The sequence below is a fragment of the Lissotriton helveticus genome, chromosome 10 (genome assembly GCF_964261635.1).
Source record: "Lissotriton helveticus chromosome 10, aLisHel1.1, whole genome shotgun sequence".
NCBI lineage: Eukaryota > Metazoa > Chordata > Amphibia > Caudata > Salamandridae > Lissotriton > Lissotriton helveticus.
The window spans coordinates 569216633-569240136 of record NC_136071.1 but is presented as its reverse complement, the minus strand read 5'-3'; positions in this window follow the sequence as shown (position 1 = coordinate 569240136).

The following is a 23504-nucleotide window of genomic DNA, read 5'->3' as shown; positions in this document are numbered from 1 at the left end:
CAATAAATTTACGACAATCCTGTCCCTCCTTCCCTTCCGGTATCTGATAAGTCTCAAATTGTTGCGACGGGCGGGATTTTCAAAGTCCGCCATTTTTCACTGTATATCCTCCTTCTTGCTACTCAGTGTCTCAGTACAGCCTTCTGTCGAACAAGTTCGTCTTCTATATTCGAGATCCTTTCATCAGCTTCAGTAAACCTTGCCGAAAAGTCTGCTTGAGATTTTACCATCTACGTATTGAGTTTTGTAATTTTCTGCAAGAATTCTGCATTCTTTGACTCTCTTGTCGCGTTTCATCCATATGAGACAGGATAGTTTGATAGATCGTACTAAGAGTGATATCTTGTTCAGCTATGTCTTATACCCCTTTTTTTTAGGGATGCAGTTGATCTACTCCTGCCTCCCCTTGCTCCTTTGCTGAATCTCCTCTTTTCCGCACCGTTACAGGGCTCTCATCATGAAAATCACACGAATCCTCCAAGTCCAAGTCCTGAACACCACTATGAATACTGTCAGCGCTATCATCTGCCATATTCATCTGTTTGGTATACTGCAAAGCTAAGTCCTCACAAGATGAGGCGGAATTTTCAGAAAGGGAATACAAATCCCCTGACTCCCCATCCATTACCTGTGCCTGTGCCTGTACTTGTGCTTGCGTTTGTTTTTGTGTTGGTTCCTGTATCTGTGCTTGTGCAAGCCCACCCATCGTAGTATGCAAGTTCAAACAATTGATATTTTGTGTGGCTTCACTCACGCTACTGCCTCCAGCATCATTAGTCATACCAACATCCTTACTCGTACAAGAACCATTTTCCGAGCACGGGATGGAGACTGTTACTGTATCAAGTGTTTCAGTAGATACAATTGTATCTTGCCCCAGCTCGCTTGCTTCCATGACCGTTACACCAACTTCCACAGCTAGTGCTGAAGTTTCAATATTACTGGCATTACAGGCATTAGTAACAAGTGGCGTTTTCTTCCCTTTCCGTTTTTCCTCGGCGGCCGTAAAAATTGCGGGTATAGTTCTAGAGTCTGCCCCCTCAAAGTCAGCCTCGCCATTTATAACCTCTTGTCCGCGCGGTCTCCCGCGGGCTCCTTTGGGCGGCATAGCTGATCCGACGTTAATTCTTTCCCGCAGCCGTGTGGTGAAGCCGCCTCATTTCTGCGAAAAGCCAGCAGCCGTGAAGGATCCCGCCCACCAAGTGCGCCGGCACCTGATGGCTCCGTAAGCGAACGCCAAAAACGTTTCCAGCATCGGCCGCCTTGTTCCACCACTTCACCGCCCCGAAAATCGCCAATATTCAGGACTTTCTTAGCAGCGTGAGTATTTGGCCCCGTGCACCCGATATGCCATCTACCGGGTTAAGCGCAATTATAGATGTGACAGCAGTAAACGTTCCTGGCTTCTCAAAAGTACATCCCTGAGAGAGTGGCAGGAGAGGTGAGACGCCATCTTGCCTCTTTGGCCTTTTGCAAATTCTAATCTAATTTCTATCAGTCAAAATCCATAGAAAATTCTCACCAGGAAATATTTCGTAGATGTCCAGATTTGAACCCTGAAACACTTGTAGGCTTGGCGGTACCCATTAGCCCTAGTGAAGTGCTTAAAGTCTTTCAGAGCTCCCTAAAAATAAAGCCTCATACACTTTTCTATCTCTTTTGGTAAGGCATATCAAGATCTTTTGATGGAACTCTTTCAGAATAATTTAAATATTTTTGGTGAAGGAATTGATCAGTTATGCCATGATGGGGTGCAACAAGTGTTTTGAGAAAGCCTAACAAAAATCCATAACCATTTGGATCCTATAGAGTCTATAGGATCCAAATGGTTATGGATAGACTAATAAGCTTTATTGACAATGATGTAAAATTATTTACAGACATTTCTGACAACAGGTCTTGAGAATGAATGTATGCCTTTTCTATGCATTTTTTACTTCACAAATGTAAATGTAAATGTGGGTGTACTTGTAAAGCGCACTGCGACTCCAAGGAGTATCCTGGCGCTGAAGACCGCTGGGGAACCCGTCCTGGTTTTCCCTGTGAGATGGTCCCTTTCTGGGTGTCTCAAAGGTGAAACCAGGCATCCCCGGCATCTGTGGGGGGCCGTTGTAGAGATGAGGCAAGCTTAATGCCCAGAGTTGCCGAGTGTGTTCCCTGGTTAGAGTAGGCACCGAGGCGAGAATTATCAAGTCCGTTTTGACCCTGGTCCACGACCCTGCCGCGTCGGGAATTGAACCCTGGTCCCGGGCCATTTTCTGCTTACGGGTCTGCCACCTCTAACCAGTGAGCCACACCACTCCAATGCCTATACTTAGCCGTTTTTTACTACGCATTCCTTTACTTCGCAAAATCAATTTAAAGCATTAAATTGGCATTACGTAGCAGTACTTTACTTTGCAGGATTTTACTACGCATAAAGATTTTTTTTTTTAATTTCCCTACACACCAACACTACCCTCCACGCCCCCTACACTTCCCAAAACCCTAAAACACTACCCCACACTGCACATACACTACATCACTACCCTAAGCCCTAAAACACTTCCCCTACACTACACACACACTACAACACTACCCTAAACCCTAAAACACTTCCCCTACCCTACACATACACTACAACACTACCCTAAACCCTAAAACACTACCCCCTACACTACACATACACTACAACTCTACCCTAAATCCTAAAGCACTACCCCCTACACTACACATACACTACAACACTACCCTAAACCCTAAAACACTACCCCCTACACTACACATACACTACAACACTACCCTAAACCCTCAAACCCTACCCACTACACTGCACATACACTACAACACTACCCTAAAACACTACCCTACACTACACATACACTACAACTCTATCCTAAACCATAAAACACTACCCTACACTACACATACACTACAACACTACCCTAAACCCTAAAACACTACCCCCTACACTACACATACACTACAACACTACCCTAAAGCACTACCCTACACTACCCATACACTACAACATTACCTAAAACCCTAAAACACTACCCTACACTACACATACACTACAACACTACCCTAAACTCTAAAACACTACACCTTACACTGCACATACACTACAACACTACCCTAAACCCCAAAACACTACCCTACACTACAACACTACCCTAAACCCTAAAACACTACCACCTACACTACACATACACTACAACACTACCCTAAACCCTAAAAACACTACCCCCTACACTACACATACACTACAACACTACCCTACACCCTAAAAAACTACCCCCTACACTACACATACACTACAACACAACCTCCACACTACACATACACTACTACACTACCCTAACTACACTGCCCCACTTACCTCTCTCTGCCCGTGGTCCACTCTTCTCCTGCGAAGTAACGGCATATGCTAAGTAAAGGCATATGCGAAGTAAAGCCATGCTAAGTAAAAGCATGCGAAGTAAAAGACAATGCTAAGTAAAAGTTGCTAAGTAAATGAAGTGCAAAGTAAAAGATTCAAAGTAATGGTTGTTTACCCTTGAAGATATATGGCCCAGGCTCATCTAGCCAGGTCAGTCAGTTTTTATTAAACGCAGACATGCAGTTTACAATGTAGGGTATACATTGAATGTCTCTGTAGTTCCCTCTTGCAAGCAGACTCACACCCTCTTGCTCTGCAAGATGTGGAGAAGCTGCTTGATGGAATTTATTAGTCATTTCTATGTAAGCTCCTACTGAAAACAATCCTAGGCCCGGTTACATCATAGCCTATTTTGTAGGCTTGGTGACCAGAGTCAGAGCTGATAATGCCCTAACTTTCCTAATTCCTCTCTCCAGAGTTTTCAAAAAAGGTTGTCTTCTATCCTCACTTTCATTTGTCCTATCAATGGAACTTTTTTGTAGAGAAGATAAATTCCAATTCCAACGCTCAGGCGGTGATGGGCAAACGTTTGGAAAAAGATTCTGTTGCATATCAAAGATATTACAGGAGAAGAACTAAAGAAAGACCTTTTTGTGTTACTGTTTAGCAGCACAGCTGAGGGATTCTGATTTCCTCATAATTACTCTATCAGGTAAATTCTTGACAGATTTGTTGTTGGCTGCACAACCTTAAATAGTTAGCAAGTGGCAATTGTCTTGCAACATTCCAATCTGTACATGGTGGTCAAAGTTATGGTTAATATAGTCAAGGGTGAAAGTGCATGATAAGATGAGTTTGTTCGACAAAACGGGCCCTATTTCCAAACATATCATAAGAACATGAACCATGATAACAAAGGGTCAGGGGATATGTAACAATAACTCCACAATTTGGGCACCTGTCTATCTAGCTCTCCCTATGGAAAATAACTGAATGCATTGTTTTAATGTCTTGTTGTAATTATATTTGAGACATATCTAATCCTCTTGACTGCTTGCCATGGAAGTGAATTGTATTTTGTTTTGCATAATGTCTTGAAAAGTTTATGTACTAAGACAAATTTTTGTGATGATGCAATGGACTACTCCATGTCTAGGAGCATAATGCAAGCTCATTGAGCTCCTGTCGTGTATATGGTCCTCACCCTTCCAGGGTCCCCCATTTAAGCCAAGGGCTAAATATTTATGTGATGTGTAGGATACTCAGGGTCCTCTCACTATATCCTGCAGGGCCTTCTATCATTTTACTTTACGTCACTGTCCACATCTTACCACTAAATATAGAATCAAGTTGTTAAATAAATAAATAAATTCATAAGTAAAACTGAGGTTCACACACTTAGACGAGAGGCAAAACAGTCCTCTTAATATACCCCTCTGCTGCTTTGACTTTGCAAACCTGTGACCCGCCCAAGTACGGTTTTGATCAGTACACAGCAGTCCTTCTATATTTTCTGTTGGCGCAGGGCTGGCACCTAAGACCTACTATTCGCTAGTTATGTAAATAAGAACAACTTTTTCATGTATTGGCCACAACAAAGCTGTTTATTAATGCAAATCCCAGCAAGATTGTCATGCAAAGCACCCATGTTCTTGGTTGGCTTTATTGTATGCCAGATTATTGATAAGAGAAATAGAGCCTGGCAAGAAATATCGAGGTTTAAATATTGTTTACAATAATTACCCTCCAGGATGTAGAATTTCTATTTTAAATCCAACGAGATAATAGTTTTGTAAATGATATTTTGGACACAATATTTTATCAGGCAAAATTTAGGCAAAGGAACCAGCCATACTGCCTGGCAAGAGTCGCGTCTGGCAGAGACCAGCGGTGCCGAGACGGGGAACAAAAATAAAAATAAAAATAAATAGTTACCTTTAGCCGGCTGCCATCTCTCCTCAGCTATTCTCGACGCCTTCTCCTCAGCGCTTGGATCCTGAAAAGAGGCTTGCTCCACAAAGCCAATCACAACGCTGCAATACAGCATTGTGATTGGTCTGCGTGCCGCAGTTCGATGCTCAGATTGGGACTGAAGGCCTGTCCATGTTCTTCAACAGGCTGTGTATTACAGCTTGGTGGGGAAAATGCAAAGTGTGCAGGACTGTTTCGCCACCTGAAAAGGGCCAGCCAAACAGTCATGTGTCCTTGGGGAGTGCAACCCACTCTTCCCCCTGCTCTGGCTAGCCCCACCCCATCACTGACTGCATTAGGAAAAATAAAATGATAATAACAATATGGTACTCTGACCGATATGCTATTATGACCTCCTTGTCATAGTCACTGGTCTTCCCCCGCACAGCTCCACTGTTGTGGGACTGCCCTTAGCACTGCTCGAGCTCCTTGCCAGTTAGGTGCTCGAGGCCCTCCTCCACCGAAAGGCTCCTGCCCTCCGCCTCATCCCTGGTACTCTTCTGCAAGTCCGCTCTGTGTGTGTCATCTTTTTTCTATCTGTTTTTCTTTCTGTTTGCTTCTTTTTTCTGTTTGCCTCTGTTTTCTGTTTTGCCTCCCTTTTCTGTTTGTCTTTGTTTTCTGTTTTGCCTCTTTTTTCTGTTCTCCTCTGCTTTTTGTTTTGCCTCTTTTTTCTCCTTGCCTCTGTTTTCTGTTTTGTCTCGTTTTTCTGTGTGCCTTTCCTTTCCTCTGCTTCTCCTCTTCCTGTTTCCTTCCCTTCCTTTTGCCTCCTTTTCCCTTGTGCTCCCCGCTGCTGCTGCCCCCGTGACCCCTCCCCCCAGTGTGTGCTCCCGCCTCCCACCTCCCAGCTGCTCTCCCAACCCTGATCCCTACTTAATGGTGGTCGCTATGTGGCAGCGCCGCTGGTGCGCCAAAGGTGCGACAAAGGCAAGCCTGTCTGAGCCCATTCCTTGACCAGCACCAAAGACCCTGGTCCCCCTACCCCTCGCCGGTATGTCCCCAGCACTCTCCACACACTTAAACCTGAATGCAAAAACAACTGCCAGCTCTTGACGCCGAGCAACACCCAAGGCCCAATCTCCTGCTGACACTGCTGCTGCACCTTCACCCTCCTCCAGACCCAGGCAGCTACCCCCAACACGCCGGACGCCACCGCTCACAAGTAACTGAGCTGCATCCTCCTCAATGTATTCTCCCTGCACAGACACGCCATAGAAATCTGGGACCTCCTTAACACTCACGAGCCCGACATAACCTTCCTCACAGAGACATGGACCAACGCCAGCTCCGCACCTGACATTGCAACTGCTATCCCCGAACGATACAAGAACCTAAGGAAAGACTGCCCCAACTGCCCAGGAGGAGGCCTCACCATTGTCCACAAGAGCTTCCACCGACAATTACCAACTCGGACAATGCCTCGCCCCCCATGGAACACATCCACTTCCATATCCAGCCCAACCCCAGAATGACGCTCTGCGGAATACTTGCCTACAGACCTCCTGGACCCATACGCCCTTCACCAACATCATTGCACACCACATCGCACCCCATGCCCTCACCTCAATGGACTACATACTTCGTAGATACCTGAACTTCCATCTGAACAAACACAGTGATCCCAACACCACCACACTCCTGGAGAACCTCACCAACATAGGATTGAAGCACCTTGTCTCCACCCCGCTTACACAGCAGGACACACACTCGACCCCATCTTTGCCAGAGGAAACAACATTCGCTTCAGCCACACCACGGAACTGCTCTGGACAGACCACCACTGCATCCACTTCCCCTTCACAAAACCCACCGCTCACAACCACACACTCGGCCCCCCACGCAGAAGCTGGAACAAAGACCCTGAAGAACACCTCACCTCTGCACTCACCTGCACTCCCCCTACTATGACAGATGCCAACACAACAGCAAGCAACCTCCACCCATGCATTGCCAACTGCACCAACACCCTCGCCCCCTCTTGAACACCACGAGATGACACAAAAAGAAAGCCAACTGGCTTACCACGGATTTCCGTGAATCCAATCACTCCTGCTGACGACAGGAGAAGAAGTGGAGAAACAGCAAAACCCCGGAAGCACACTCCAACTACAAAGCGGGCATCACAGCACATCACCAACTCATCAAGTCAACAAAGAAAAATTACATCAAAGACAGAATCCTCTCCAGCGCCCTCAACTCCAAGGAAGTCTTTGCCATCATACAGGAATTCACTAAACCCAATAGCGAAACAACTGACGTCCCTCCCTCCCAAGAACTCTGCATCTCACTCAGCTCCTTCTTTCACCTCAAGATTAAGACGCTCTACAACAACTTCGACAACCCTGACCACGATGCCACCTCAACCATACCCCCACCGATGCCATCCAACAGACCCTTCTCACCTACAGCCCTCTCACCACAGAAGACACCTTAAAGACAATGAAGAGTATTCATTCTGGAGCACCTTTTGACCCCTGCCCGCTGCACATCTTCCACAGGGCTGCCACTGTCATTGTACCTGAGCTACACCAAACTATCAACTGCTCCCTTGAGACCGCCACATTCCCCGGTGACTGGAAACACGCCAAAGTCACCCCCTCCTAAAGAAGCCCTCTGCAGACCCGAAGGATCTCACGAACTTCAGGCCCATCTCTCTGCTCTCCTTTGCCGCCAAAGCCATCAAAAAGGCCATCAATACCCAGCTAGCACACTTCATAGAAACCAACCGCAGTCTAGACACCTTTCAATCTGGATTCCCCAGCAACCACAGCACTGAGACCGCCCTCATCGCCGCCACTGATGACATCTGCGCCCTCCTTGACCAAGGCCACATGGCTGCCCACATCCTCCTGGACCTATCAGCAGCCTTCGACCCAGTCTCCCACTGCACACTAGCCACCAGGCTCCACAATGCCGGCATCCGAGAAATATCATTAGACTGGATATGATCTTTCCATTCAGGCAGACCACAGAGGATAAGTCTCCTGCCATTCGGCTCAGAACCAACAGAAATCAGATGTGAAGTACCCCAAGGTCCTCCCTCAGCCCCACACTCTTCAACATCTACATGGCCTCCCTCACCACCATTGTCAGAAACCACAGACTCAACATCATCTCCTAAGCAGATGACACCCAGCTCATCCTCTAATTCATCAGGGAACCCGACATCAGCAGGCACAATTTCCTAGATACGATGAAAGCCCGAATGACCTGAATGTGCAACAGCTGCCTGAAGCTCAATGCAGAGAAAACGGACGTCCTCATCCTCAGCTCCACCCCCTACACATGGGACAACAACTGGTGCCCCCCGCCCTCAGACACCCATGCACCCCAACAAACAACTCATGCAACCTCCACATCATACTCGACGCTTCACTCTCCATGAATTGCAGATCAATGTTGTATCCTCCGCATGCTTCAACACCCTCCGTATACTTCGCAAGACGTTCAAGTGGATAAACCCCCGACTCCAGGAAAATCGTCACCCACACACCATCACCAGCAGACTGGACTACGGAGAAGCTCTCTACGTCGGAATCAACTAAAACTCCTCTGCAAACTCTAGATCGTCCAGCACGCCACAGCCAGACTCATCCTTGACATCCCAGGACATGACCACAACACCCAACACCGCAATGACCTCCACTGGCTCCCTGTCAACAGAAGAATAACCTTCAAACAGCTCACACACACCTACAAAGCCCTCCACAACACAAGACCAAATCTCCTTCCACGCCCCCAAAAGAAACCTCAGCTCAGGCGACCTCGCCCGTATCACCTATCCCTTGTTTCTACAGGCCCAGAGCAGGTAGAAGATCCTTCTCCTACCTCGCAGTCAAGACCTGGAACAAACTTCCCCTTCATCTCCAATAAAGCCTGACACTGCACGAATTCAGAAAAGACCTCAGGTCCTGGCTCTTCAGTTGACCCTAACAGAGTTGCTCACACCCCACTCCTTCAGCGCCTTGAGACCCTCAGAGGTGAGTAGTGTGTTCTACTACATCCTGATTGATTGATTTGATTTTTCTTTTTGAGCAGTGGCACCATGCCCCTCCGCTTTAGCAGAGGAGCCGTCACTGCCTGGTAACCCTTTCTAAGAGAACTCACACAATTTTATTGCAGACGCATATTGATACTCCTTGGGGTGGTAAGGCTCAGGTGCTACACTCTATGTATATTAGACATCCCAAAGGGTATATAATTATGTGCACAGGAAGCTAAAGGGAAGAAGGGTAGTGCATATGCTTCCTTTTCACTTCAGGTAAGATGCTGTCAGAGCACCAGCTTTACAGCTCCTACAGTACTGGGAGCTGAAGACAGAAAAAGTCTATGCATGAACGCTATTAACAATTATAATCATACTAAATTTAAACAAGGTTTATTTTGGAAAAGAACTAAATAAATCTATCCCTCTAATGTCTTAAACGTAGCTGTTAGGGCCAATTGGAGTAAGTTGAACTTCTAATAGGTTACACAATCTGTGGGCCCAATATTAAATTCACTGAATCAATGGGAATAAACAAAGGTGCAAAGAGGGTGCATTATCACAATGAGATGCTCTTTTTCTCTTTGCAGTTATTTATCTGAATGACAGAGAGCACTTAGCACAGTATCTATAGGGAGTAACCGTTTTCTTGTTTATGAGATGAAACATCAGAAACTGTTGAACAGGGTTTATTAATGTGCATGTTTCTTATTTCGACCAGAAGCAAGTACTCTGGAATGTACTTCTCAAAAACAATATGGTGACTTGTAATTGTAATTGCATTCACATAGCGCTTACTACCCTTGACGAGGCGTTGAAGTGCTTTTTTGGTTAGTAGCATGCTCCTTCGGAACCCAAAAAGGATTAGTTGTTAATTAGTATAGAGAGATATGAAATTAAATTGTGTGGTGGACTTTGAGTTTGTTATTTGTATTGAAAAGGATAGTGAAGGGGTAGAAGAGGAAAGGGTTTGTATTTGTATAGCACGTGTTTCCCCTGATGAGGTGTTGAAGCACTTTTTGGCGAATGTTTCGCTGTCTGAAGTCAAGTTGATCTTTCCTGTATGAAAAATAATGTAATACTTAGGGGCCGACACCAGGTCGGCAGTCCCAACCACCCAATTAAGATACGACCAAACATTGGTCAGTCGCATTCCTACATTTCCTTATGGGAGCATGCATTATGGCCATACCCCGGTCATAATATATGCTCCCATAGGGAAATGGGAAATGCGGTTCACCCCTGCACCTCAGGGAGCCTGCCACACGGTGTAGGGATCAACAGGGGGCACACTCAAGGGGGCCCTGCTGGGGGCCCTCAAATACACTCTACAACATGGTTTCCATGTCGGACAGGCCAGCATGGAAAGGATGCCAGAAGCTGTGCATCTTAACCCTAAGGGCGGACAGGCCTGTCCTTTGGGATTATGGGTCGTTTCCGACTGGCTGACAGGCTCCTTGAGCCTGTTGGAAGCCAGCCAGGATGACCGGCTGGTTTCAATTCTGACCGGCTGCATCTTTATCAGCGGGTAGGAATTGGAACAGTTGGCTTTCTCACTGTCATCGCAATAGGCCCCTAAACCTTTAATACTGTTATGGATCTTTTTGTTTTTTGGTGCTACAATTCAATTTGATGCATTATGTCATTTTTAAAAAGGTATTCGGAATTGTGATTAATGTCTATATGTTATTACTTATTTTGAGTCGCCTGACATCCTGCACTCATGACATATGCCTGTTAGCTGTTTTGTGGAGTGCTGTGGTTACATAATTTCAGTTAAAGTCAGACAATGTCCTTGTGGAATCTTCGGACAGATTTTCTGGACCAATGATAATAAAGCGTTTATGTTATGAGCTGCACCATATCGTGTAGTGTCAAGCAGGGTGGTGGGTCCAAATGGAGGGATTCATACTTTCATAAATTCTTTCAGATACTGCGCTGCCCAGCTTTTTTATGCCATGCTTTCCTATTTAAGTTAAGCACATTTTGAATATTAGGAAAGGAGTAAAAAACCATCTCTTCTAAAGAGGAGTAGGATGTACTTCAATGACCATGATGACAGAATCCACAGACAAGAGGTGATATGTTTGTCAGGAAATAAAACGAATGAATTCTAAACCAAAACTGTCTCCATTTGTTGTGTAAAGCAAGTGGCATGTTAGCAATGAAGATCCTTTTTTTCTTTAAAAAAAAGATTTTTATTGATTTAACACACATTTTTGATGAGCCATCACAAATGTCATGGTTGGCAAGGATATCCATCAACCAACACAACCATAGTGTATATACTTCGTACGTCTTTCTGAGCTAGGCTTGTCTTCGCGTCCACACTGCACTGTCAGGTGACCCTAGAATATTAATTCATCTAATCATAACAAACTATGAACATGGAAGAAAAGTAAAAGCAACCAAAAACAAAACACACAACAGTTACTAGCAATGGATTAGGCATGAACAATACCAAACAAGTTGTGCTATCGAGATCTATTTTATGACGTAGACATGTAGGATGGCTGAAGGGGTTACCTTATTTTATTAGACATGAGTTATTATCGATTGGTTGGAGGAAACAAATTCTGTTACATCCCAAACCACAGCTGTGCCCCATACCTACAGCATTTAAGAGGTTCCCTCACAGGAATACCCTTCATATGTTGGATTTGAGCTTACCCCTTGAAGGACAAGTGCACCTAATTTATTTTACATACGTTTAACAATGAGTTAACATCTGCCTTTTAGCTTTCCTCACAGTGGTCGTGGATCATTTTTGGCTTCCATCATCATCAGTAGGATATGGACAGTCAGAGTATATGCTCCATACAATCTACCTAATGTAATAAGTGAAATGATCTAAAGCCCATCAAGGAATAGTACAGACAAAGCCAAGGACATGCACAGCAGAAGTGCAACCCTATAAAACGCAGTTCAGAGATTACCTAGTTGCAACAGAAAAAAGGTCCACAGGAGTGCTCTGGCTACAAGGAGTGAAACTTAAAGTGCTGCAGGGTCCACACTGGAGAGAGAAGAAAGTGACATTACAAAGCTTCCAGCTTGGATCAATAACATCTGGTGAAGACAACCTCAAGGTGGCCTAGGCTAACACAGTTGCTGTCAGAACCAAAAGAGTCAGGAAGAGAAAAGAGAATCCTCAGCCAGTTTTCCTGAACGAATTTCCACTGGAAATTAGTTTCTGAACTGTACTCTTGTGAGGCTGATAACCATTTGGAATAGAAGCCTACTGACCAAAATAGTTTGGGCATATACCTCATTGCTTCATTCCTCCAAGAAGATCACTGCAATAGAGTCCTTCAAGAGGAAGCCCAGGATCCCTTGCAAAAAGGCGTTCATCTTGGCCTTGTTCTTTGGCTAGGGGTTTCCAAGAGACTTGAATCTGGCTGTAGTGAAAACAAAACACTGAAGTATTTTCCCATTGGGACCCCCTGAAGATCCTTGAAGGCACAGTCAGGGGGAATGAGCAGGATTTTAAGTGAAAGCAGAGAATCCCTGCCGTTAATCCCTGCTGGAATAGATCCACCTAAATGGTTATTTGTCTAGTCTGACCAACGGTTGCCTGAAGTGCTTGGATGATGAAAAGACAAAAATCTATTGAGAGATGATTCAGAAGAAGCATTTGGTTATCATTCACTATTTTGCAGCCTGCATAATTCTACCCAATTTAGGAAGAAGCTAAAAACCTTCCTTTTCAACTGAGCCAGTTCTGTGTTAATGGCTCTTATTCTTCTCCTTCTGTCCCTTGGGCTCACGCCTGGACACTCTTTGAGTAGCTGTGCACGCTATAAAACCATGATAACATAACATATTAAGGTCTGCCAATGTTTCATATCTAAGAAGGACTACGTCATGAAATCATCCCAAGATGAGCCACATCAAAAGAACCTACAGTTAGAGTGGCTGATCTGCGAACATTGTAGAAAAATCTGATACGAAAGGCGCTCGAGAACCTCTATCTTACTGAGATGTTTAAGGCAGTCTCTATCAACTAGTGAATCACAGACAAGCTATGCAACTCATTGACAAGGGCCTTTAAAATATAGGTGACATGTCCCTGACTGCAATTTAAGGTTTAACCCACTCAATTTTCACATAATGCTATAGCCACTACCCTATCCACTGGACGCATGTGAATTTGGTGAAAAAGACCAAAGGCCAATAAGGCCTTCTTTTTTCACCTGCTTCCCCCTCAGCCACTTTCCAAGAACATTAAGACCTTTCTTGATTTGTTTTGCAACCTCCCGCTTCCTACTCCTTTTCAACCCCTATTGTAGTTTTATAGCTTAGCTTTTTATCTTTTTCCTCTTCATCTTCCAAGGTCATTCTCCTCTTGTCTTTCCTTTACTGATCATGGTAAACATAGAAAAAAGACTACAGTTATTCATTTATTGTTTACTCTTTAATTCTTTCCTCGTTTTTTATTTTTAACTATTTCTTCTTACGATTCCGTATATTTTTTTATTGCAATAAATATTGATCTTTTTCACTTACTTGATCTGGTGTTCTCCATCTGGAGTTCTCCTGAAATGTATCTAGTACCATATCTACTGGTTGTAAGGGGGAAAACACTCTTCTGAAGTAAAGGTGGAGCATTCCATTAAAAAAGGCAGCAGATAGTCCACTTCCAGAAATCTCCAATTCCAATCCCCGAAGGCACAGAGTTCTGTCTTGTGCTTGTGGATGAATGTTTATACAACTCCTTCCAAACCTGCATAATCTATTTCCATAGTGCTGATTGCATTGGAAATTTAGTTATGGACAACTGACTAAACTTTGAAAACGGGCCCTCCGTTAGGACTGGGTTCATATTCGAATGGAAGAAGAGATATTTTTCTGAATGTGTGGCACGGGAAGAGGGCTGGCATGTCATCATTCTAGACAGAAAGACAATCAGAAAGACACTAAAAAGTACCTACAGAATTTAAAGGCCAGGATGCCCAAGGAGAGGATGTCTGGTTGGCCTAAGTGTGTCTTCAGTAGGCAAATAAGACCAATGGAGACCAAAGCAGTCCATCAAGACCAGTGATATCTTAATTTGAACAAGCCATGTATGGGTAGGGCTACAGAATCCAACAACCCTGGACCTTGGGGCACTCATAGTGTCATCTGATCCCAGGTGGTATTTTGTTTTCAACCAAGTGAGCCAGTTTCCTCCCCCTGCGGACCATCAGTGTCATTGACACTGGTGTGCTTGTATACCCCCTTCGAGGTGAAGGGGGCCAGACAAGGATCTTTATTGCATGGAATCCCCTAATCTGACCCTGGTGGCCTTGTGGGGCATTCCCTATGCTTCCATGGCACTCAAAGACTCGCCACCCCTTCTGCCGACACCTGAAATGGTCACAACTCCTCATACTCATGACTGGATAAAGCTGAGTGAAAAAGAAAGGTCAAAGCAGTAATGACACTAACTTCTCCATCCAGCACTTGAGAGTGAAGTTCTGAGGTGGGTGGGGAGCCAGACCGTCTGTATGCCATTGTACCTTTGGGGCACATGGGCAACCTCAAAGAGAGTCCACTATGCTGGGCATATGCTTTAAACACACCAAGGAATGAAGAGGAAAAAGAAGAAAAAACTACTGGGCTAAAGTAGGAATAGCAAAGCCTAAGCTGCTGGCCAAAAGCCCTGCGTGGGCTAGAAAAAAGTTTGCAATGGACTTGGGCGGCTCTCTAGGAGGGGCTGAGGCAGCACAAAAAGGGTCATTACCATGTGGGATATAATGTGGCATTATGGCCAAAGCTGCAACTTTGATACTGAGGACTAAGGTTCTAGATTCGTCGTTGGCTCAATATCCTGTGATTCTGGGCTCATCAATCAATCTCCCCATGCCTTAAAAAAACGAATATGTCTATGTGTAATGTAACTGGTGCTCATGTATAGCGCTCCACTCCTTAGGTCCAGTTTGTGCTATATAAAACTGCAAAAAAAATGTTTGTGAGGACTGTCAAGAATGTGCCATGCCACCACCTACGCTCCACAATTGCTTTGTCATTTTATGGCACCCGACGTCTGGCATGCCCCAACATCTGTGATTCGGGGAGAGGTGTTCTTCAGTCTCAGCACTCCAGCGGCTGAATCAGTGATGTACCTTAGGAGTGAAAGGTGTAATGACAGAAACAAGACTTTCATTGACATGTTCACTATTTGCTACAGTTTAATGGCGTGTTTGTTATGAAAGCCCATAAAGGTGTATATCCTACAATGGATGTTTTATTGAAATGGCTATGTCAAAGCACTCATGGGGACACCCTTTGATAAATGAGTAGGCCTGTCTTGTTATGAATGCCTACCACTTGTTGTTTTAGGCATATATGGGTGCATTGTGTTTTTATGGTTTAGGTTCTGCTGGCACCCACGCAATTAAAGTTGCTCCTTACATAGAGGGCTTAGTAGGCGGTTAGAGGGGTTATTTGAAGACTATGGCGTTTCTTGGGAGTGCCTGCTCTGTACCTTGCGAAGCTGTTTAGGTGGCGCCAACAATGGGTTTTCAACCTATCGTCATGTAGATAGTTGCCATTTTGTGTGGGGTATTCAGTTTTGTGTATATTTAAGCACTTTAAGCAGTGAGCTAGAACCGATTTATTGAGTGTTATTTATTGCATTGCTGAGTTCAGAATCTGTAGCCCACAGCAGTTCCCTGAGTGTGCCTTTGACTGCTCTGCTTCTGTACCATGAGAGACAAGTGCTGAGGAAAGTACTTGCTTATCTCTTCGGGTTCCATAGTATGGGGACCCCAGGATATCAGAAGCAAAATACCCCAGTTATTACAGATGAGTCTTAATAGGCATGATTGCCTTGGGAACCTCCGACCTGGATTTCTTACATGCATACTAATAGAAATTTGACTTTTAAAGCACTTTCCTTAAAATGTTTCATTATTTCACAAATCAAAGACAGATCATTTGTCGAACTTTGATGCACAAATGCCTGAGTCAGCCATTTGGCGATTCGAACCTGAGACCAGCAAATAACACACGGATTTGAGAAACGAGGAGAGAATCAAATTAAAGTTCGTTTTTCGAGAAAACACATAGAGGAAAGGAGAGGCTATTTTGAATGAGATTGTCTTTCCTACCGCGCTATGCTGGTAATAATATTTAGAATTTCACTTTTTATAGAGATAGGTTGTGACTCTAAAGCTTTTATTTATGTAATTCAGTGTAATATTACTTGTGTACTAAAGCACATAAAAGTCAGGAAGTAATAAAACAAGGTGGGAAATGTTGAATCCAAGAGTGTCACCAATAAACACCCTCAATTGAATATATTCATCAAGTTCCAGTATAGAAACCACATACATATTTAACTGCTGCAGGATTTCATGAGCGATTCTATAATGGGGCTTCAAATAAAGACCTGACAACGCAGTGCGCCGCAGGAGATGAAATACGAAACCACTGAAATTTCAATGTTTTATTAACTCATTCATCATTTTTAATTGAACGGAAAGGCAAGTTTATTTATGAATTGCTACGTAGTATCGAAGAAACAGAGTAACGATTTGTGACTAAAGCTGCCAATGGAAGGAAGCGCTACAAACATGGAAACAAACACTTCAACATCTATTTTACATATTTGGTATGTGTGTGCTTTTAACACATTTGGGACAATTATTTTAGCCATCATTAAAAAAACGACACCAAATTGAAGACCTGGGTCCTCATTTATGAAAAGTGATGCATCGCTGCGTGAAAACAGCGATGCGTCACTTTTCATCGCGCCCTCCTTGCGACACCAATGATTCGTCATATTTACAGTATGACGCATCATGTCACAAGGAGTTACAGCTACGTCAGTATTTCTGACGTATCTATAGGCGCAAAAGTGACGCATTGCTGGAGTGTGTCATAAAAAAGTGACGCAACTCCAGCAATGTGCGTCAGTCTTACGTCTGCTGTGAGGCAGGCGTAAGATTTTGACGCATTTGAGTCCTAGAAGTGGTGCAGTGAAATCTCATAGATTTCACTGCGTCACTTCCATGACCCTCCCTTGCATGCATTATACCTGGCGCAGGTATAATGTGGCGCAGGGGTTTACAAAGTGACGCATCTACCTAGATTCGTCGCTTTGTAAATATGGCGCAACAAGCGCATTTTTTATGCCACTGGTGCGTCACAAAAAGTGACGCACCGGTGGCGTAAAAGTGACGCACAGCCTCATAAATGAGGCCCCTGGTCTCGAGACAAAGAAGGTTGGTCGACATTCTTGCTGAGAAAGAAGTTTTAACTGGACTCAAAAGCTTTATTTCCACCAAGTCGCAGCATAATTGGGAAAGATAAATCAAGTGCCTAGTATATATTCTCTTTTTAAACCAGCTACACCGAATGCCCTCCGATGCCACATAAGAAACTTTAGTGCTTAGTTAAGTAAGTACTTGTTGCAACGATCTATCTGCAATCTGAAAGCCTCGGTTTAAGGTCCCAGTGGGGTCGACAGACCCTATAATCAGCCTGAGGTCAATAAAAAGAGTTGTGTCCTAATTGCACCTCTTATTTACAATGTTTTAAAATGGCGACACTGTGGCTCCAATGCAGTATTAAAAAAAGAGTTATTATTATCTTAATATTAAAAAAGATAAACATGTAATAAGAGGTTAGTATATTCCTCTAAGGACGAGTAATAAAGACACCTAATAAGAGGATGAGTCACACACTCATGGCCAGTTATAAACAAATGTTCTAGCAAGTTTATTAAAAAAGCAAACGAACATATCATATGCCAAGTATCTCTGTAATGCTATTGTAAACCAGAACAGTACGAAATGAGCCATTCACCTCCAGTGAAGATGGGAGCAGCATTACAGTAAGCCAAAGCAATGGACCACTGGTGTACTGAGAAAAAAACAGAAACAGTTAGCAATAGAAAGTCGAAAGCCAACCAAAAGAACCAATCTATCGTGGTTCTGGCATCTTTGAGTACTACTTGTGTATGGGTGTATGACCCTGATGAGTGGTCCATTTCTCCTGTCACCCCATCTGGTTCCGTGCAACCACGAGGACATTGAGTGTGATGTGTTGCTCACACTTTAAATGACTCTGCTCACACAAAGCCTATGGGGGTGTGTTTGAGAAGGTGGTTGAATGAAATAAATACAAGGAGAAAGACTTTTCTCTCCATGTGTGAAATGCTATTTTGGGCTCTAATGTAGAGGCAAAAGCTCTGTGGTTGAGCTGAGATGGAAAATACAGATCAAAACCAAAATTATTTGATTATCCAGAATGGCAGACATCTGTAGTCCCTCTCATGAGCTCCAAGTTACATCCCAAATTCAGGCATACAAAAAAATGAGGAACCACTCCATCTTCTTGATCTGGGATAAGCTTTTCCTCCTGCTATGTACAGAGACAACTGCCTGGGAAGACTCTGATGGAAAAGCTTCTGTCATTTAAGCTGTCTAATGGCATGTCAGTTTCAAAAGGCAGAACGCTGTTTAACCTACTGTAATGCCATATTTATATATCCCCTACAAAACAGCCGATCGCAGCTAAGTGATCAGTAAGTACCTCACCACAGCCTGCCTTCGTGTAGAACTTGATTGATAGCTTCTTGTAAATACACATCTTCATGTATATTTGGGGTGCTAATCACTGCCGCTGGAGGGAAGGAAAACAGCAGAATTAGTTTAAGCATTGTTATGGTGCAGGCAGCACAAATTATGATATTGGAGGTGACCTTTCCATTAGAGCAGGGGTCTTCAAACTGTGGGGCGCGACCCCCAGGGGGGCCGTGGAGCGATGCAAAGGGGGTCGCGCCTTCACAGTTACACTTCTGCCAGGCCCAAGGGCTTCAGCCCCCCCCCTCCTCCCTCATCGTGTGTCTCAGCCTGGCTGCTGCTGCAGTGAAACTCGAGCTGCCGGGGGCTCGGCTGGACAGGGTCTGCTTTAGAGATATCAAAATTCGACACTGACCATTGTAGGAACGTGGAGTATTATGTGGTGTTGCTGGTTAGGCTTTACCATGCAATACTTTCAAAAACACCAAAGACTGCCCTTGGATACACAGTAATAAATCCTTAGCTCAGTCCTGGGAATGTGGCAAAGAGCTGTCAGGCTTTACTAGAGTAACTTAAGCATTTCAGAGTACCAACATGGACGATAAGTAACTGGTATGACTCGAAACAGATCTAACAACATCTTATAAAAATATAGCAGATTTTTATATTAATTTAGACACCAAAACAAACATCATCAGATCATTTTCAACCCAAGTTATGGATTTTAAAAGAATACATAAATCAAAGCAATTCAAAACGTTTGCATAGTGGTCAATAGGAAAATTCGGTAGTGACAATTAGTCACTTTCCGGGCAAGTTGCGTGGAACCAAAGGAGGGTGAAGGTAATGGAGGTCCCAAGACCAAACCACAGCAATCAGTTAAATTTTACCTGGCCCATGGAGCCCAGGTACAGAGTTGTCCTGGCTGTACCTGGTGCTGAATAGGAGCCACAGGAGAGCTGCTTTTACAGCTTATGAAGTGCTACATCGAACCAGATGCAAAAACACAACAACAGGGAAGCTGCTGATGTTGGATGAATGCCTGAGGGAGTTCCCTCTAGGTGCAGCATCGAGTTTAGGGGTCGGTTGCCAGACTTGCGTCGAACAAGCCTTGGCAGCGGTAAGTAGAGCAGATGGATACTTCGACATCCAGTGGTCCCGGGGAAGACAGCAGCTGCCCGTAACTTGGTGGAAGGCAGGACTACAATTCCCACAATGCACCAGACCATCTGGATTTGGGTGATCCATTGAGGAGTCTGACGGCCAGAGATTCTTTGGATCCTGAGCATTGTTTTACCTGCCGGGGAGTCTGAGGGTACTTCCGGTTCTCACAGGGGTCCCTCTGTCTGGGGGACCCAGATTTAGCCTAGGAAGAGTCTTGATCAGGCATTTCCATGGCCATTACCACAGGTGCAGAATATCCCTCTTTTGGTTTGAGCTAGTCCTGTTGTAGCAGACACAAGTCTCTTCTTTGTTCTCTATGATTTAAATTGATTCAGAACTCTGTGGGTTTTGAGGTGGAAAATCCATGGTGGAAATTTGGCCCTGTTTATGTTTCTCCTTAAAAGACCAACTTTGGGTCAAAACAACAGCTAGGGGTAACCCTATTAGGCCAACAAACAACAGGTGGTATTCACACAGGTTATATCTAAAAAAGAAGGCCCTTAATAAAGTAACAAATAGACAACCAAACTGTGCTTTTAACTTTTCCAAATTGTGCTCATTGAAATGCATGAGATGATTGTATAAAAATGATATTTGGAAAGCAAAAAGGGGACCATCATGAAGAAATATGGACACATTTGCATTGTGCCCGAGAATCTAATAACATAAAAGCCTTTTGGGGAACAATTAATGACTTAGAATATGGCAGTAGTAGAGCAAACAGTGTCAATATTTCAGAATGTGGCTGGAATTCTTTCATCTCCAAATTGTATGGAGCTTCTCCAATAAATTATATAGGAAATAATATCCAACAGTATATGTTAGTTTCCCCAGCTCATATAAACTGTGGGTATAAAGGAAATGTAAATTCTCAGGAAGAACATCCATTATTAATTGAATCTATACAAGAGGAAATTATGAAAACAACTGTAAGTGGGATTATATCAAACGTAGTTAAAGATAGGAAGGCAAAGCAAATCCCCTCCTTAGCCTATATGTCAGTAATTTTGTGATGTAAAGACTCCAAAATCTTTGAACATTTACAAATGTTTTAAGTCTTTTTAAGATTTTGAAAAACGCTGGAGTGTGGCCTGACCAGCTAAACCCTAGTGACACAATCAGCATTTATGAAATGCCTATATCCATTATTTTTATTGGACCCCGGCACTCTTGCAAATCTGTGTTGACAGGAATGTATACAATATGATTATGCAAGTGCTTGGAGATCTTACTAATTGGAGAGTGTACATACTTTTTACTCTCTGTCTTTCGATCATTTGGACAGAAATAAAATAGCTTTTAAATGGGTATTAAACCGATCGACACATTTCTTATCCTTAATATTGGATAAGGAGACCATTGTAGAAAAAAAAGTATGCCTGGTTGGTCATTATTCGTTTAATAAAATAGAGTTCCAACCATACTTACTCTCTTATTTACAATCATTTGTAAGGAACAAATTTCTTTTTTAAAACATTTTTTTATAGTATCTTTATTAGGTTTTTACCAAATTATAAAACACCCTTCCCCCAAGTCAGACAAGTTCAACAAGAATATTTCACATATAAGCACAGAGAAGTTAGGAAATTTAGATGGATTCATAAATCATACATTAATGACTAAATAGGTTAATCAACCAACCAAAACATTTCCCGTCTATTTGGGGAGATACAAACAGCATCTAAGTAATTATCGATTTCAAACAATTTACATCCATAACAAATTAAATTTTTGCAATTTTTAGATCACGCTGGTTATGGCCTTATGTTACAGAGAATTACCTTGGGATTAGGACCACTCAATTAAGGGATTCCAGATTTTCAATCCCCTGGCCCTCCGTCTTCTGCCTTTTCTTTTATATATAGCCATTTCCAAGTTAAATATAGCTAACAGTCTAGAGAACCACTGTTGAAAAGATGGTGGGTTAGGGTCTAGCCAGGCGGAGGCGATACAGATTCTTAAGACCGCCATGGCGATAAATACTAATTCATGTCCAGGGGATGGTTCTGCGAGATTAGTTGCCCCAAGCAAAATCATTTCATTAGAGAGGGCTATTCCAGTTTTTAGGACATCAGTTAAAAACCGTTCAATGTTCAGTTTTAAGGAGGATAGATTTGCATAGGAGGAAAATATATGTATGCTGTCCGCATTAGATAATGTAGATCTAAAACAACATGTACCCCTCCCACTCCCCCATTTAGCAATTCTATCAGGGGTATAATACATAAAAAAGCAGGTTTTATAAAACTGTGTTTGCAGTTTAGTTGACATAAGGATAGTTTGGGATAGATCATAGGCATAGTTAAATTCTTCCATGGTGATTGCTAATTTTCCCTGCCACTTCTGTGCTGTTTTCTCAAGATTGTTCGGAAGGAGGGATAACAAGTGAGAATATATCTCGCCAATTGTGATATTTTTTTTTTTTTAAGGTTTCTGCTGTCAGTATTTTATCAAATGAGGTATTTTCCCTAATCCTTTGTGTTAAAAAGTCTCTGATTTGCAGATATTTAAAAAAATCCCTCCACTCCAAGTGATATATTTCCCTCAAGGTTTCAAACGAGTGTAACCCTTCATTTGCGATAAGACATCCAAAATGTGTAATTCCTGCCGTAGTCCATCTATAAATACAGGCTCCTCTGAAGATTTCAGGGAGGACCGGATTGTTGCTTAGAGGAGAGTAGAGCGAGAGTCGTCCTATACCCAGTAATTTCCTCACAGCTTTCCACGCTTTAAGCCCCCCCAGTAAGGTATTTGGGTTGACCTTTTTGTGGTAGCTATCATAGAGAAATCGCCACAGATAGCCTTTACTCTTATTGCCTAATACCAGCTGATGGATTGATGGTTGGTCTTCACCTGAGACTGTCTCATTATCATCTAATCGAAAAAAGAGTTCATGATTATATGAAAGCATACATGCCCAATAATATAGCTTAAGGTTAGGGAGGGCTAAGCCTCCTTTTTCTTTAGGAAGAGTCAAGACCTTGTAGGCTCTTCGAGGTTGTGAATAAGACCAAATAAAACTAGAGAAAGTACGCTCCATCAGTTTGAACCAATATTCGGAAATTTCCAGATTAATTGCTCTGAACATATAGAGCAGTTTAGGGAAGTAAACCATTTTCAGTGCATTTACACGGCCAATCAAGGATAAGTGTAGGTTATTCAGACAGTGAAGATCTTTCTGCATTTTATCTAGCAGGGGGCTGAAATTTAATTCGACCACTTTATCGAGTTTGGAGGGGATACATACCCCTAAGTAGGTCGCTTTTGTTGTCACACAGGGATCTACCATAGTGCATTTGTCTTTTAGGACTACTTGGGTTTTACTCTGGTTAAGAGCGTAACCGGCCATATTACCAAAGTTTTTAGCCTCAGTTTCAATTATAGGTAAGGCTAATGCCGGATCTGATGTTACTATGGCGATGTCATCGGCATAGGCAAGAGTTTTAGTCACATAACCTTGGGTCAGTATAGGGATAATACCAGCATTAGATTCCAGACTGCGAATAAAGGGATCAATGTA